At 40.3% G+C, this 15365-nt stretch overlaps 8 non-coding genes across 8 annotated transcripts; all 8 read right to left on the bottom strand.

Moving 5' to 3' along the window:
* Window positions 1-317: 317 nt before the first annotated feature.
* Window positions 318-399, bottom strand: TRNAS-AGA (transfer RNA serine (anticodon AGA)). The gene has a single exon. It is a non-coding gene; the product is annotated as a tRNA-Ser (tRNA).
* Window positions 400-2976: 2577 nt separating this feature from the next.
* Window positions 2977-3048, bottom strand: TRNAH-GUG (transfer RNA histidin (anticodon GUG)). Its single transcript has one exon. It is a non-coding gene; the product is annotated as a tRNA-His (tRNA).
* Window positions 3049-4329: 1281 nt separating this feature from the next.
* On the bottom strand, window positions 4330-4411 carry TRNAS-AGA (transfer RNA serine (anticodon AGA)). The gene has a single exon. It is a non-coding gene; the product is annotated as a tRNA-Ser (tRNA).
* A 2577-nt stretch (window positions 4412-6988) lies between these two features.
* On the bottom strand, window positions 6989-7060 carry TRNAH-GUG (transfer RNA histidin (anticodon GUG)). Its single transcript has one exon. It is a non-coding gene; the product is annotated as a tRNA-His (tRNA).
* Window positions 7061-8341: 1281 nt separating this feature from the next.
* TRNAS-AGA (transfer RNA serine (anticodon AGA)) lies at window positions 8342-8423 on the bottom strand. Its single transcript has one exon. It is a non-coding gene; the product is annotated as a tRNA-Ser (tRNA).
* Window positions 8424-11000: 2577 nt separating this feature from the next.
* Window positions 11001-11072, bottom strand: TRNAH-GUG (transfer RNA histidin (anticodon GUG)). Its single transcript has one exon. It is a non-coding gene; the product is annotated as a tRNA-His (tRNA).
* A 1281-nt stretch (window positions 11073-12353) lies between these two features.
* On the bottom strand, window positions 12354-12435 carry TRNAS-AGA (transfer RNA serine (anticodon AGA)). The gene has a single exon. It is a non-coding gene; the product is annotated as a tRNA-Ser (tRNA).
* Window positions 12436-15012: 2577 nt separating this feature from the next.
* Window positions 15013-15084, bottom strand: TRNAH-GUG (transfer RNA histidin (anticodon GUG)). Its single transcript has one exon. It is a non-coding gene; the product is annotated as a tRNA-His (tRNA).
* Between the last annotated feature and the right edge of the window lie 281 nt (window positions 15085-15365).

Here is a 15365-nt window from a genome sequence, read left to right as displayed (position 1 = left end):
AAATGCAGTTTTATGAAGTGTGTTTGCCAATCCAGCCAGCACTTTTGTTCTATTTCTCTCTTTGCGTCTTTTATTGGTAAAGTAACTTTCAAGTGCATGCGCAGGTATGAATGAGAGAGCAACGGTATGATAATTTGAAGCGTTTACACCAGTGCTAAAGTAGGAATGAGGTGTAGCAAATACATGAAAGAGGTAGCGATAACAAATATGTGGAGAGGCAATAGTGACACAAAAATAAGCCACCTATTTATAAAACTGAAATGGAAGAAATACTAAAGGTTAACTTCTGAAATTGTAGCCGATAATAAAATGATTCTCGTTGTTGGCAGGATTCGAACCTGCGCGGGGATACCCCAATGGATTTCTAGTCCATCGCCTTAACCACTCGGCCACAACAACTTGCTGTTAGGTGCCTACAAATATTTTGTTTGAAAGTTTTGAAGTTTTCCCACATCAAAGTACTGATATTCTGCAATGCGCTTTTTAAAAACAATGTTTTTTTCATCATGCACGTTCTGTCCTAAAAACAAAAATTGCATGAGTATATCTCTGGATCTGTAAAAGGATACGCTTGCATTCAAACTCTCTTGTGGCACTCAAGTTTTTTGGACCTCTGTTTTTGCGCTGCTTTTAGTCTACGACCCATATTACAGAAGTCAACCATCTCTGAGTATTTGGGACTCCTTTGTAAGTGCCTTATCTTTAATCCTTGAAAAGCTCTATAATAAAGGGGTCTGTCAAAGATTGCTTGAATGGAAGATAAAAGAAGGCCCACTTGTCTCACCAAATGCAGTAGAGAAACCTGATGTTTTACTCATGTTATCCTTAGTTCAGTTTTTGTTAGACCTGGCATCCTTAAGGTGGCCTACCAGCAACCTTTTTGCTTTTCACCTCACGTTTTGCTGTATCTTTATGTTGGCCTTAGGACTCTAATCACTTTATCACTACTGTGAGAAAGTGGCTCTGTATATACTGTTCCCAAATAGGTACAGTGTGCACAGAGTCCCCAGTCCCCAGAGGTTTGGCAGAGGCTAAAGTTAGATATAACCTTACTCTCTAAAGTGGTAGCTTGCCGAGCAGTAAGGCAGTATCAGAGTACAGTGTAAAACATTTGTTGTACACACTCAGTCAGCAAATGGTCTCACACACTCAAGAACTGAACTCTAGGCCATTGGTTTGCATACAAAAGATATTGTTGTTTTATTTTAGAACCAACAATAGGTATCAAAATATACTTTCTCAGAATGAGATGCTTTAGTTAAATACTTTGCAATAGGCAATTGACTTTTGCAGGTCATAGTTACAGTTTATTGCAATAGGCAACACAATTTGAATCACAATAATACATTGAGCTCAATGGGAATTTGAAGTTATATGCAATTAATTACTTTCAGGATTACTTTTCTAAATCCAGGACTGGATCCTAGATTCAGTCCTGGGACAGTTCTTGGAAACAAGTGAGTAAATTCGTTTTAGTTACTGTTGTGATTTTTAAGCAATATTTTGCTATTTTAAAAGTTGACACTTAGAAACTTTTGCTGATCAAATTACCAATGTTATCCTATGGAAGGAAATTCACTTAGCAGGTAAGTGGGGTTATGGTTACTTTTTCTAGGTCAGTGTTGGATCCTAGATCCAGCACTACTGTACCACCTGTAAGCAGTTGAGAAACTGCGTTTAAGTTATACAGGCGATTTTTAAGGAATATTTACATGTTTGCAAAATCGACACAGAAGAAATTTCACAGAAAAACAGTCAATGGTTTCCTATGGAAGAAAATTCAAGTTACGGGTAAAGTACGTTCTCGTTACTTTTGTAATCCAGTGATGGGCTCCTAGGCTCAGTACTGGGACATCTATCTAAAACAGGTAAACAATTACGTTTTCACAGTTGGTACGATTTTTAAAGAATATTTGTAAGTTTCAAAAATCGACACTTAGAAAATGTTCAGCAAAAAGCAGGCAATGATATCCCATGGAAGGAAATTCGAGTTACTGGTAAGTACGGTTAAAATTACTTTTCAGGGTCAGTACTGAGCTCCAAGATGCAGCACTGAGGTCTCTCCTGATAACAGGTGAGTAAATCAGAATTCGTTGTTCGGCTGATTTTAGATTAATATTTTAAAGTTCCAAAACTCCACACCACTTAGAAGAATTTCCAAGTGAAACAACTCAATGTTAGCCTATGGAAGAAAAGTGAGTTATCGGCTTTTAGGTAAGTACTCGACTGTCAGAGTTATGGTTCTGGGCATAGACTCAGGGGTCTCCCAGGGGAGTCCCAGCCTACTTGCCAAGCCTTAAACTCCCCTTTTATTACATATAATTTACACCTAAGGTAGGCCCTAGGTAGTCCTAGGTGCATGATGCTATGTAAGTAAAAAATAAGATATGTACTTTGGTAGTTCGCGTGTCCTGTAAGTACCAAACAGTCTATTTCATTTTTCACTACTGTGAGGTCTACCCCTCTCATAGGTTAGCTCTGTGTATTCCCCTATACTTTTTATTTGGTAATTCCATATCGGAGAGGAGTAGCTTTATTTATTTATTGAAAATCCTACTTACTGGTGAGGTTGGATTTAACTTTACTATTTTAGAAATGCCACTTTTAGAGAGTGAACATTTCTCTGCACTTACTGCTCTATTTGCCTGAAACCTGGCCCCAATACACGTCTGGATTGGGCTGGGTGACAGCAAAATGTGTGCCTTCCCTCTAGAGAGCCACAACACAGGTCACTCAACTGCACCTGGGGGGTGAGCTCCGCTCCCCCTCCACCCCCAATAGGTTCAAGAACGATAATTTATGTAAGTAAATACATTATAGCTACAGCTTATAATCATGCGAGTTTAAATCATTTGTTGTTAGATGGTTTAAATATTTGAAAGGATCTGTTTTTAATAGACATTTTACAAAAACCACTGGTACATTTGCTAATTCTGTAAAATTAACACCCAACTGCCGTGACATTGCCAACCACAATGCCGTGACTCGGATTCGAACCGAGGTTGCTGCAGCCACAACGCAGAGTACTAACCACTATACGATCACGGCGAGCTACTTGGGCTCAACGACATACACTGACATGGAGAATTTATAATTCGGAACACTCAGGGCTGTTCCTGTGATAGGCTGGATGTATTCATTGCTTCCTCATTCCTCATTCAGAGGCTGCGTCTCCTCAGTGGTTGATAGGCTGAAACCGTTTCCTGGCCGCCTGCTTGTGAAATGCCAGGAGTCAAAGATCACACATTACACTTGCGGACCTGTGATGGGACACCAATGCAGAGAAACCCACCTGGCACAGACCTTCTATTCTGTCTATTAGACCTGCATCTTCCCTGCACCTTTCAAGCCATTTGTATGTGAAGCAAGAAAGAGTTAGAGAGTGATCCATCTACACTTTTATAGGGAGGATGTCGCCGTGAGCTCCTCCCAGCTAATCACACGAACAGCAGAAAAGCAAGATAAATACACAGTTGAGGGGTGGGCTGCATGGTTATGTTTTTGAGTAAATATTGAAACTGACCTCAGTGGCTCATTAGCAGAGCTGCGGCTAATGACTGGTGCCAAATCATGATGAAGCAAGCACCATGGCTCGTAGGGGACCCACAACACGCTTTTCTTAGCTCACTGAATTAAAGTATAAACTTCCGCCGTGTGTGAGTGGTAAAGGCTTGTTAATATGGTTCCTTTTCCAATTCAAGTCTGACAACAAGAGGCAGGAACCACGTGGCTTCGGAAGCTCAGGAAAGTAGCCACCAACCACAGAGAAAGAGAGAACTGGCAGTATGAGAGGTGGAGAAAACAGAAGCGGGAGCAAGGAGCTCAAATGAGATTGATGGCGTTTAAATAGAGTGCGTAAAGGAACAGTTACACAGCTAAGAAATGGGAAAGACAGACTAGGGAAAAAAACACAGAAAGAGCCTGTAGATGAAATTCTCTTCCTGAGACAGCAGGTTAAGAGAAATTACACATGGGGAGGTTAAGCATGTAACACGGGGGAGAATAAAAAAGAAAATGCAGTTTTATGAAGTGTGTTTGCCAATCCAGCCAGCACTTTTGTTCTATTTCTCTCTTTGCGTCTTTTATTGGTAAAGTAACTTTCAAGTGCATGCGCAGGTATGAATGAGAGAGCAACGGTATGATAATTTGAAGCGTTTACACCAGTGCTAAAGTAGGAATGAGGTGTAGCAAATACATGAAAGAGGTAGCGATAACAAATATGTGGAGAGGCAATAGTGACACAAAAATAAGCCACCTATTTATAAAACTGAAATGGAAGAAATACTAAAGGTTAACTTCTGAAATTGTAGCCGATAATAAAAAGATTCTCGTTGTTGGCAGGATTCGAACCTGCGCGGGGATACCCCAATGGATTTCTAGTCCATCGCCTTAACCACTCGGCCACAACAACTTGCTGTTAGGTGCCTACAAATATTTTGTTTGAAAGTTTTGAAGTTTTCCCACATCAAAGTACTGATATTCTGCAATGCGCTTTTTAAAAACAATGTTTTTTTCATCATGCACGTTCTGTCCTAAAAACAAAAATTGCATGAGTATATCTCTGGATCTGTAAAAGGATACGCTTGCATTCAAACTCTCTTGTGGCACTCAAGTTTTTTGGACCTCTGTTTTTGCGCTGCTTTTAGTCTACGACCCATATTACAGAAGTCAACCATCTCTGAGTATTTGGGACTCCTTTGTAAGTGCCTTATCTTTAATCCTTGAAAAGCTCTATAATAAAGGGGTCTGTCAAAGATTGCTTGAATGGAAGATAAAAGAAGGCCCACTTGTCTCACCAAATGCAGTAGAGAAACCTGATGTTTTACTCATGTTATCCTTAGTTCAGTTTTTGTTAGACCTGGCATCCTTAAGGTGGCCTACCAGCAACCTTTTTGCTTTTCACCTCACGTTTTGCTGTATCTTTATGTTGGCCTTAGGACTCTAATCACTTTATCACTACTGTGAGAAAGTGGCTCTGTATATACTGTTCCCAAATAGGTACAGTGTGCACAGAGTCCCCAGTCCCCAGAGGTTTGGCAGAGGCTAAAGTTAGATATAACCTTACTCTCTAAAGTGGTAGCTTGCCGAGCAGTAAGGCAGTATCAGAGTACAGTGTAAAACATTTGTTGTACACACTCAGTCAGCAAATGGTCTCACACACTCAAGAACTGAACTCTAGGCCATTGGTTTGCATACAAAAGATATTGTTGTTTTATTTTAGAACCAACAATAGGTATCAAAATATACTTTCTCAGAATGAGATGCTTTAGTTAAATACTTTGCAATAGGCAATTGACTTTTGCAGGTCATAGTTACAGTTTATTGCAATAGGCAACACAATTTGAATCACAATAATACATTGAGCTCAATGGGAATTTGAAGTTATATGCAATTAATTACTTTCAGGATTACTTTTCTAAATCCAGGACTGGATCCTAGATTCAGTCCTGGGACAGTTCTTGGAAACAAGTGAGTAAATTCGTTTTAGTTACTGTTGTGATTTTTAAGCAATATTTTGCTATTTTAAAAGTTGACACTTAGAAACTTTTGCTGATCAAATTACCAATGTTATCCTATGGAAGGAAATTCACTTAGCAGGTAAGTGGGGTTATGGTTACTTTTTCTAGGTCAGTGTTGGATCCTAGATCCAGCACTACTGTACCACCTGTAAGCAGTTGAGAAACTGCGTTTAAGTTATACAGGCGATTTGTAAGGAATATTTACATGTTTGCAAAATCGACACAGAAGAAATTTCACAGAAAAACAGTCAATGGTTTCCTATGGAAGAAAATTCAAGTTACGGGTAAAGTACGTTCTCGTTACTTTTGTAATCCAGTGATGGGCTCCTAGGCTCAGTACTGGGACATCTATCTAAAACAGGTAAACAATTACGTTTTCACAGTTGGTACGATTTTTAAAGAATATTTGTAAGTTTCAAAAATCGACACTTAGAAAATGTTCAGCAAAAAGCAGGCAATGATATCCCATGGAAGGAAATTCGAGTTACTGGTAAGTACGGTTAAAATTACTTTTCAGGGTCAGTACTGAGCTCCAAGATGCAGCACTGAGGTCTCTCCTGATAACAGGTGAGTAAATCAGAATTCGTTGTTCGGCTGATTTTAGATGAATATTTTAAAGTTCCAAAACTCCACACCACTTAGAAGAATTTCCAAGTGAAACAACTCAATGTTAGCCTATGGAAGAAAAGTGAGTTATCGGCTTTTAGGTAAGCACTCGACTGGCAGAGTTATGGTTCTGGGCATAGACTCAGGGGTCTCCCAGGGGAGTCCCAGCCTACTTGCCAAGCCTTAAACTCCCCTTTTATTACATATAATTTACACCTAAGGTAGGCCCTAGGTAGTCCCAGGTGCATGATGCTATGTAAGTAAAAAATAAGATATGTACTTTGGTGGTTCGCGTGTCCTGTAAGTACCAAACAGTCTATTTCATTTTTCACTACTGTGAGGTCTACCCCTCTCATAGGTTAGCTCTGTGTATTCCCCTATACTTTTTATTTGGTAATTCCATATCGGAGAGGAGTAGCTTTATTTATTTATTGAAAATCCTACTTACTGGTGAGGTTGGATTTAACTTTACTATTTTAGAAATGCCACTTTTAGAGAGTGAACATTTCTCTGCACTTACTGCTCTATTTGCCTGAAACCTGGCCCCAATACACGTCTGGATTGGGCTGGGTGACAGCAAAATTTGTGCCTTCCCTCTAGAGAGCCACAACACAGGTCACTCAACTGCACCTGGGGGGTGAGCTCCGCTCCCCCTCCACCCCCAATAGGTTCAAGAACGATAATTTATGTAAGTAAATACATTATAGCTACAGCTTATAATCATGCGAGTTTAAATCATTTGTTGTTAGATGGTTTAAATATTTGAAAGGATCTGTTTTTAATAGACATTTTACAAAAACCACTGGTACATTTGCTAATTCTGTAAAATTAACACCCAACTGCCGTGACATTGCCAACCACAATGCCGTGACTCGGATTCGAACCGAGGTTGCTGCGGCCACAACGCAGAGTACTAACCACTATACGATCACGGCGAGCTACTTGGGCTCAACGACATACACTGACATGGAGAATTTATAATTCGGAACACTCAGGGCTGTTCCTGTGATAGGCTGGATGTATTCATTGCTTCCTCATTCCTCATTCAGAGGCTGCGTCTCCTCAGTGGTTGATAGGCTGAAACCGTTTCCTGGCCGCCTGCTTGTGAAATGCCAGGAGTCAAAGATCACACATTACACTTGCGGACCTGTGATGGGACACCAATGCAGAGAAACCCACCTGGCACAGACCTTCTATTCTGTCTATTAGACCTGCATCTTCCCTGCACCTTTCAAGCCATTTGTATGTGAAGCAAGAAAGAGTTAGAGAGTGATCCATCTACACTTTTATAGGGAGGATGTCGCCGTGAGCTCCTCCCAGCTAATCACACGAACAGCAGAAAAGCAAGATAAATACACAGTTGAGGGGTGGGCTGCATGGTTATGTTTTTGAGTAAATATTGAAATTGACCTCAGTGGCTCATTAGCAGAGCTGCGGCTAATGACTGGTGCCAAATCATGATGAAGCAAGCACCATGGCTCGTAGGGGACCCACAACACGCTTTTCTTAGCTCACTGAATTAAAGTATAAACTTCCGCCGTGTGTGAGTGGTAAAGGCTTGTTAATATGGTTCCTTTTCCAATTCAAGTCTGACAACAAGAGGCAGGAACCACGTGGCTTCGGAAGCTCAGGAAAGTAGCCACCAACCACAGAGAAAGAGAGAACTGGCAGTATGAGAGGTGGAGAAAACAGAAGCGGGAGCAAGGAGCTCAAATGAGATTGATGGCGTTTAAATAGAGCGCGTAAAGGAACAGTTACACAGCTAAGAAATGGGAAAGACAGACTAGGGAAAAAAACACAGAAAGAGCCTGTAGATGAAATTCTCTTCCTGGGACAGCAGGTTAAGAGAAATTACACATGGGGAGGTTAAGCATGTAACACGGGGGAGAATAAAAAAGAAAATGCAGTTTTATGAAGTGTGTTTGCCAATCCAGCCAGCACTTTTGTTCTATTTCTCTCTTTGCGTCTTTTATTGGTAAAGTAACTTTCAAGTGCATGCGCAGGTATGAATGAGAGAGCAACGGTATGATAATTTGAAGCGTTTACACCAGTGCTAAAGTAGGAATGAGGTGTAGCAAAGACATGAAAGAGGTAGCGATAACAAATATGTGGAGAGGCAATAGTGACACAAAAATAAGCCACCTATTTATAAAACTGAAATAGAAGAAATACTAAAGGTTAACTTCTGAAATTGTAGCCGATAATAAAAAGATTCTCGTTGTTGGCAGGATTCGAACCTGCGCAGGGATACCCCAATGGATTTCTAGTCCATCGCCTTAACCACTCGGCCACAACAACTTGCTGTTAGGTGCCTACAAATATTTTGTTTGAAAGTTTTGAAGTTTTCCCACATCAAAGTACTGATATTCTGCAATGCGCTTTTTAAAAACAATGTTTTTTTCATCATGCACGTTCTGTCCTAAAAACAAAAATTGCATGAGTATATCTCTGGATCTGTAAAAGGATACGCTTGCATTCAAACTCTCTTGTGGCACTCAAGTTTTTTGGACCTCTGTTTTTGCGCTGCTTTTAGTCTACGACCCATATTACAGAAGTCAACCATCTCTGAGTATTTGGGACTCCTTTGTAAGTGCCTTATCTTTAATCCTTGAAAAGCTCTATAATAAAGGGGTCTGTCAAAGATTGCTTGAATGGAAGATAAAAGAAGGCCCACTTGTCTCACCAAATGCAGTAGAGAAACCTGATGTTTTACTCATGTTATCCTTAGTTCAGTTTTTGTTAGACCTGGCATCCTTAAGGTGGCATACCAGCAACCTTTTTGCTTTTCACCTCACGTTTTGCTGTATCTTTATGTTGGCCTTAGGACTCTAATCACTTTATCACTACTGTGAGAAAGTGGCTCTGTATATACTGTTCCCAAATAGGTACAGTGTGCACAGAGTCCCCAGTCCCCAGAGGTTTGGCAGAGGCTAAAGTTAGATATAACCTTACTCTCTAAAGTGGTAGCTTGCCGAGCAGTAAGGCAGTATCAGAGTACAGTGTAAAACATTTGTTGTACACACTCAGTCAGCAAATGGTCTCACACACTCAAGAACTGAACTCTAGGCCATTGGTTTGCATACAAAAGATATTGTTGTTTTATTTTAGAACCAACAATAGGTATCAAAATATACTTTCTCAGAATGAGATGCTTTAGTTAAATACTTTGCAATAGGCAATTGACTTTTGCAGGTCATAGTTACAGTTTATTGCAATAGGCAACACAATTTGAATCACAATAATACATTGAGCTCAATGGGAATTTTAAGTTATATGCAATTAATTACTTTCAGGATTACTTTTCTAAATCCAGGACTGGATCCTAGATTCAGTCCTGGGACAGTTCTTGGAAACAAGTGAGTAAATTCGTTTTAGTTACTGTTGTGATTTTTAAGCAATATTTTGCTATTTTAAAAGTTGACACTTCGAAACTTTTGCTGATCAAATTACCAATGTTATCCTATGGAAGGAAATTCACTTAGCAGGTAAGTGGGGTTATGGTTACTTTTTCTAGGTCAGTGTTGGATCCTAGATCCAGCACTACTGTACCACCTGTAAGCAGTTGAGAAACTGCGTTTAAGTTATACAGGCGATTTTTAAGGAATATTTACATGTTTGCAAAATCGACACAGAAGAAATTTCACAGAAAAACAGTCAATGGTTTCCTATGGAAGAAAATTCAAGTTACGGGTAAAGTACGTTCTCGTTACTTTTGTAATCCAGTGCTGGGCTCCTAGGCTCAGTACTGGGACATCTATCTAAAACAGGTAAACAATTACGTTTTCACAGTTGGTACGATTTTTAAAGAATATTTGTAAGTTTCAAAAATCGACACTTAGAAAATTTTCAGCAAAAAGCAGGCAATGATATCCCATGGAAGGAAATTCGAGTTACTGGTAAGTACGGTTAAAATTACTTTTCAGGGTCAGTACTGAGCTCCAAGATGCAGCACTGAGGTCTCTCCTGATAACAGGTGAGTAAATCAGAATTCGTTGTTCGGCTGATTTTAGATTAATATTTTAAAGTTCCAAAACTCCACACCACTTAGAAGAATTTCCAAGTGAAACAACTCAATGTTAGCCTATGGAAGAAAAGTGAGTTATCGGCTTTTAGGTAAGTACTCGACTGGCAGAGTTATGGTTCTGGGCATAGACTCAGGGGTCTCCCAGGGGAGTCCCAGCCTACTTGCCAAGCCTTAAACTCCCCTTTTATTACATATAATTTACACCTAAGGTAGGCCCTAGGTAGTCCTAGGTGCATGATGCTATGTAAGTAAAAAATAAGATATGTACTTTGGTGGTTCGCGTGTCCTGTAAGTACCAAACAGTCTATTTCATTTTTCACTACTGTGACGTCTACCCCTCTCATAGGTTAGCTCTGTGTATTCCCCTATACTTTTTATTTGGTAATTCCATATCGGAGAGGAGTAGCTTTATTTATTTATTGAAAATCCTACTTACTGGTGAGGTTGGATTTAACTTTACTATTTTAGAAATGCCACTTTTAGAGAGTGAACATTTCTCTGCACTTACTGCTCTATTTGCCTGAAACCTGGCCCCAATACACGTCTGGATTGGGCTGGGTGACAGCAAAATTTGTGCCTTCCCTCTAGAGAGCCACAACACAGGTCACTCAACTGCACCTGGGGGGTGAGCTCCGCTCCCCCTCCACCCCCAATAGGTTCAAGAACGATAATTTATGTAAGTAAATACATTATAGCTACAGCTTATAATCATGCGAGTTTAAATCATTTGTTGTTAGATGGTTTAAATATTTGAAAGGATCTGTTTTTAATAGACATTTTACAAAAACCACTGGTACATTTGCTAATTCTGTAAAATTAACACCCAACTGCCGTGACATTGCCAACCACAATGCCGTGACTCGGATTCGAACCGAGGTTGCTGCGGCCACAACGCAGAGTACTAACCACTATACGATCACGGCGAGCTACTTGGGCTCAACGACATACACTGACATGGAGAATTTATAATTCGGAACACTCAGGGCTGTTCCTGTGATAGGCTGGATGTATTCATTGCTTCCTCATTCCTCATTCAGAGGCTGCGTCTCCTCAGTGGTTGATAGGCTGAAACCGTTTCCTGGCCGCCTGCTTGTGAAATGCCAGGAGTCAAAGATCACACATTACACTTGCGGACCTGTGATGGGACACCAATGCAGAGAAACCCACCTGGCACAGACCTTCTATTCTGTCTATTAGACCTGCATCTTCCCTGCACCTTTCAAGCCATTTGTATGTGAAGCAAGAAAGAGTTAGAGAGTGATCCATCTACACTTTTATAGGGAGGATGTCGCCGTGAGCTCCTCCCAGCTAATCACACGAACAGCAGAAAAGCAAGATAAATACACAGTTGAGGGGTGGGCTGCATGGTTATGTTTTTGAGTAAATATTGAAACTGACCTCAGTGGCTCATTAGCAGAGCTGCGGCTAATGACTGGTGCCAAATCATGATGAAGCAAGCACCATGGCTCGTAGGGGACCCACAACACGCTTTTCTTAGCTCACTGAATTAAAGTATAAACTTCCGCCGTGTGTGAGTGGTAAAGGCTTGTTAATATGGTTCCTTTTCCAATTCAAGTCTGACAACAAGAGGCAGGAACCACGTGGCTTCGGAAGCTCAGGAAAGTAGCCACCAACCACAGAGAAAGAGAGAACTGGCAGTATGAGAGGTGGAGAAAACAGAAGCGGGAGCAAGGAGCTCAAATGAGATTGATGGCGTTTAAATAGAGCGCGTAAAGGAACAGTTACACAGCTAAGAAATGGGAAAGACAGACTAGGGAAAAAAACACAGAAAGAGCCTGTAGATGAAATTCTCTTCCTGAGACAGCAGGTTAAGAGAAATTACACATGGGGAGGTTAAGCATGTAACACGGGGGAGAATAAAAAAGAAAATGCAGTTTTATGAAGTGTGTTTGCCAATCCAGCCAGCACTTTTGTTCTATTTCTCTCTTTGCGTCTTTTATTGGTAAAGTAACTTTCAAGTGCATGCGCAGGTATGAATGAGAGAGCAACGGTATGATAATTTGAAGCGTTTACACCAGTGCTAAAGTAGGAATGAGGTGTAGCAAAGACATGAAAGAGGTAGCGATAACAAATATGTGGAGAGGCAATAGTGACACAAAAATAAGCCACCTATTTATAAAACTGAAATGGAAGAAATACTAAAGGTTAACTTCTGAAATTGTAGCCGATAATACATAGATTCTCGTTGTTGGCAGGATTCGAACCTGCGCGGGGATACCCCAATGGATTTCTAGTCCATCGCCTTAACCACTCGGCCACAACAACTTGCTGTTAGGTGCCTACAAATATTTTGTTTGAAAGTTTTGAAGTTTTCCCACATCAAAGTACTGATATTCTGCAATGCGCTTTTTAAAAACAATGTTTTTTTCATCATGCACGTTCTGTCCTAAAAACAAAAATTGCATGAGTATATCTCTGGATCTGTAAAAGGATACGCTTGCATTCAAACTCTCTTGTGGCACTCAAGTTTTTTGGACCTCTGTTTTTGCGCTGCTTTTAGTCTACGACCCATATTACAGAAGTCAACCATCTCTGAGTATTTGGGACTCCTTTGTAAGTGCCTTATCTTTAATCCTTGAAAAGCTCTATAATAAAGGGGTCTGTCAAAGATTGCTTGAATGGAAGATAAAAGAAGGCCCACTTGTCTCACCAAATGCAGTAGAGAAACCTGATGTTTTACTCATGTTATCCTTAGTTCAGTTTTTGTTAGACCTGGCATCCTTAAGGTGGCCTACCAGCAACCTTTTTGCTTTTCACCTCACGTGTTGCTGTATCTTTATGTTGGCCTTAGGACTCTAATCACTTTATCACTACTGTGAGAAAGTGGCTCTGTATATACTGTTCCCAAATAGGTACAGTGTGCACAGAGTCCCCAGTCCCCAGAGGTTTGGCAGAGGCTAAAGTTAGATATAACCTTACTCTCTAAAGTGGTAGCTTGCCGAGCAGTAAGGCAGTATCAGAGTACAGTGTAAAACATTTGTTGTACACACTCAGTCAGCAAATGGTCTCACACACTCAAGAACTGAACTCTAGGCCATTGGTTTGCATACAAAAGATATTGTTGTTTTATTTTAGAACCAACAATAGGTATCAAAATATACTTTCTCAGAATGAGATGCTTTAGTTAAATACTTTGCAATAGGCAATTGACTTTTGCAGGTCATAGTTACAGTTTATTGCAATAGGCAACACAATTTGAATCACAATAATACATTGAGCTCAATGGGAATTTGAAGTTATATGCAATTAATTACTTTCAGGATTACTTTTCTAAATCCAGGACTGGATCCTAGATTCAGTCCTGGGACAGTTCTTGGAAACAAGTGAGTAAATTCGTTTTAGTTACTGTTGTGATTTTTAAGCAATATTTTGCTATTTTAAAAGTTGACACTTAGAAACTTTTGCTGATCAAATTACCAATGTTATCCTATGGAAGGAAATTCACTTAGCAGGTAAGTGGGGTTATGGTTACTTTTTCTAGGTCAGTGTTGGATCCTAGATCCAGCACTACTGTACCACCTGTAAGCAGTTGAGAAACTGCGTTTAAGTTATACAGGCGATTTTTAAGGAATATTTACATGTTTGCAAAATCGACACAGAAGAAATTTCACAGAAAAACAGTCAATGGTTTCCTATGGAAGAAAATTCAAGTTACGGGTAAAGTACGTTCTCGTTACTTTTGTAATCCAGTGCTGGGCTCCTAGGCTCAGTACTGGGACATCTATCTAAAACAGGTAAACAATTACGTTTTCACAGTTGGTACGATTTTTAAAGAATATTTGTAAGTTTCAAAAATCGACACTTAGAAAATTTTCAGCAAAAAGCAGGCAATGATATCCCATGGAAGGAAATTCGAGTTACTGGTAAGTACGGTTAAAATTACTTTTCAGGGTCAGTACTGAGCTCCAAGATGCAGCACTGAGGTCTCTCCTGATAACAGGTGAGTAAATCAGAATTCGTTGTTCGGCTGATTTTAGATGAATATTTTAAAGTTCCAAAACTCCACACCACTTAGAAGAATTTCCAAGTGAAACAACTCAATGTTAGCCTATGGAAGAAAAGTGAGTTATCGGCTTTTAGGTAAGCACTCGACTGGCAGAGTTATGGTTCTGGGCATAGACTCAGGGGTCTCCCAGGAGAGTCCCAGCCTACTTGCCAAGCCTTAAACTCCCCTTTTATTACATATAATTTACACCTAAGGTAGGCCCTAGGTAGTCCTAGGTGCATGATGCTATGTAAGTAAAAAATAAGATATGTACTTTGGTGGTTCGCGTGTCCTGTAAGTACCAAACAGTCTATTTCATTTTTCACTACTGTGAGGTCTACCCCTCTCATAGGTTAGCTCTGTGTATTCCCCTATACTTTTTATTTGGTAATTCCATATCGGAGAGGAGTAGCTTTATTTATTTATTGAAAATCCTACTTACTGGTGAGGTTGGATTTAACTTTACTATTTTAGAAATGCCACTTTTAGAGAGTGAACATTTCTCTGCACTTACTGCTCTATTTGCCTGAAACCTGGCCCCAATACACGTCTGGATTGGGCTGGGTGACAGCAAAATTTGTGCCTTCCCTCTAGAGAGCCACAACACAGGTCACTCAACTGCACCTGGGGGGTGAGCTCCGCTCCCCCTCCACCCCCAATAGGTTCAAGAACGATAATTTATGTAAGTAAATACATTATAGCTACAGCTTATAATCATGCGAGTTTAAATCATTTGTTGTTAGATGGTTTAAATATTTGAAAGGATCTGTTTTTAATAGACATTTTACAAAAACCACTGGTACATTTGCTAATTCTGTAAAATTAACACCCAACTGCCGTGACATTGCCAACCACAATGCCGTGACTCGGATTCGAACCGAGGTTGCTGCGGCCACAACGCAGAGTACTAACCACTATACGATCACGGCGAGCTACTTGGGCTCAACGACATACACTGACATGGAGAATTTATAATTCGGAACACTCAGGGCTGTTCCTGTGATAGGCTGGATGTATTCATTGCTTCCTCATTCCTCATTCAGAGGCTGCGTCTCCTCAGTGGTTGATAGGCTGAAACCGTTTCCTGGCCGCCTGCTTGTGAAATGCCAGGAGTCAAAGATCACACATTACACTTGCGGACCTGTGATGGGACACCAATGCAGAGAAACCCACCTGGCACAGACCTTCTATTCTGTCTATTAGACCTGCA

Source organism: Triturus cristatus, chromosome 12, assembly GCF_964204655.1.
Source record: "Triturus cristatus chromosome 12, aTriCri1.1, whole genome shotgun sequence".
Taxonomy (NCBI): Eukaryota; Metazoa; Chordata; class Amphibia; order Caudata; family Salamandridae; genus Triturus; species Triturus cristatus.
Note: the sequence above shows the minus strand (reverse complement) of the source record. Positions and strands in the feature narration are given on the sequence as shown.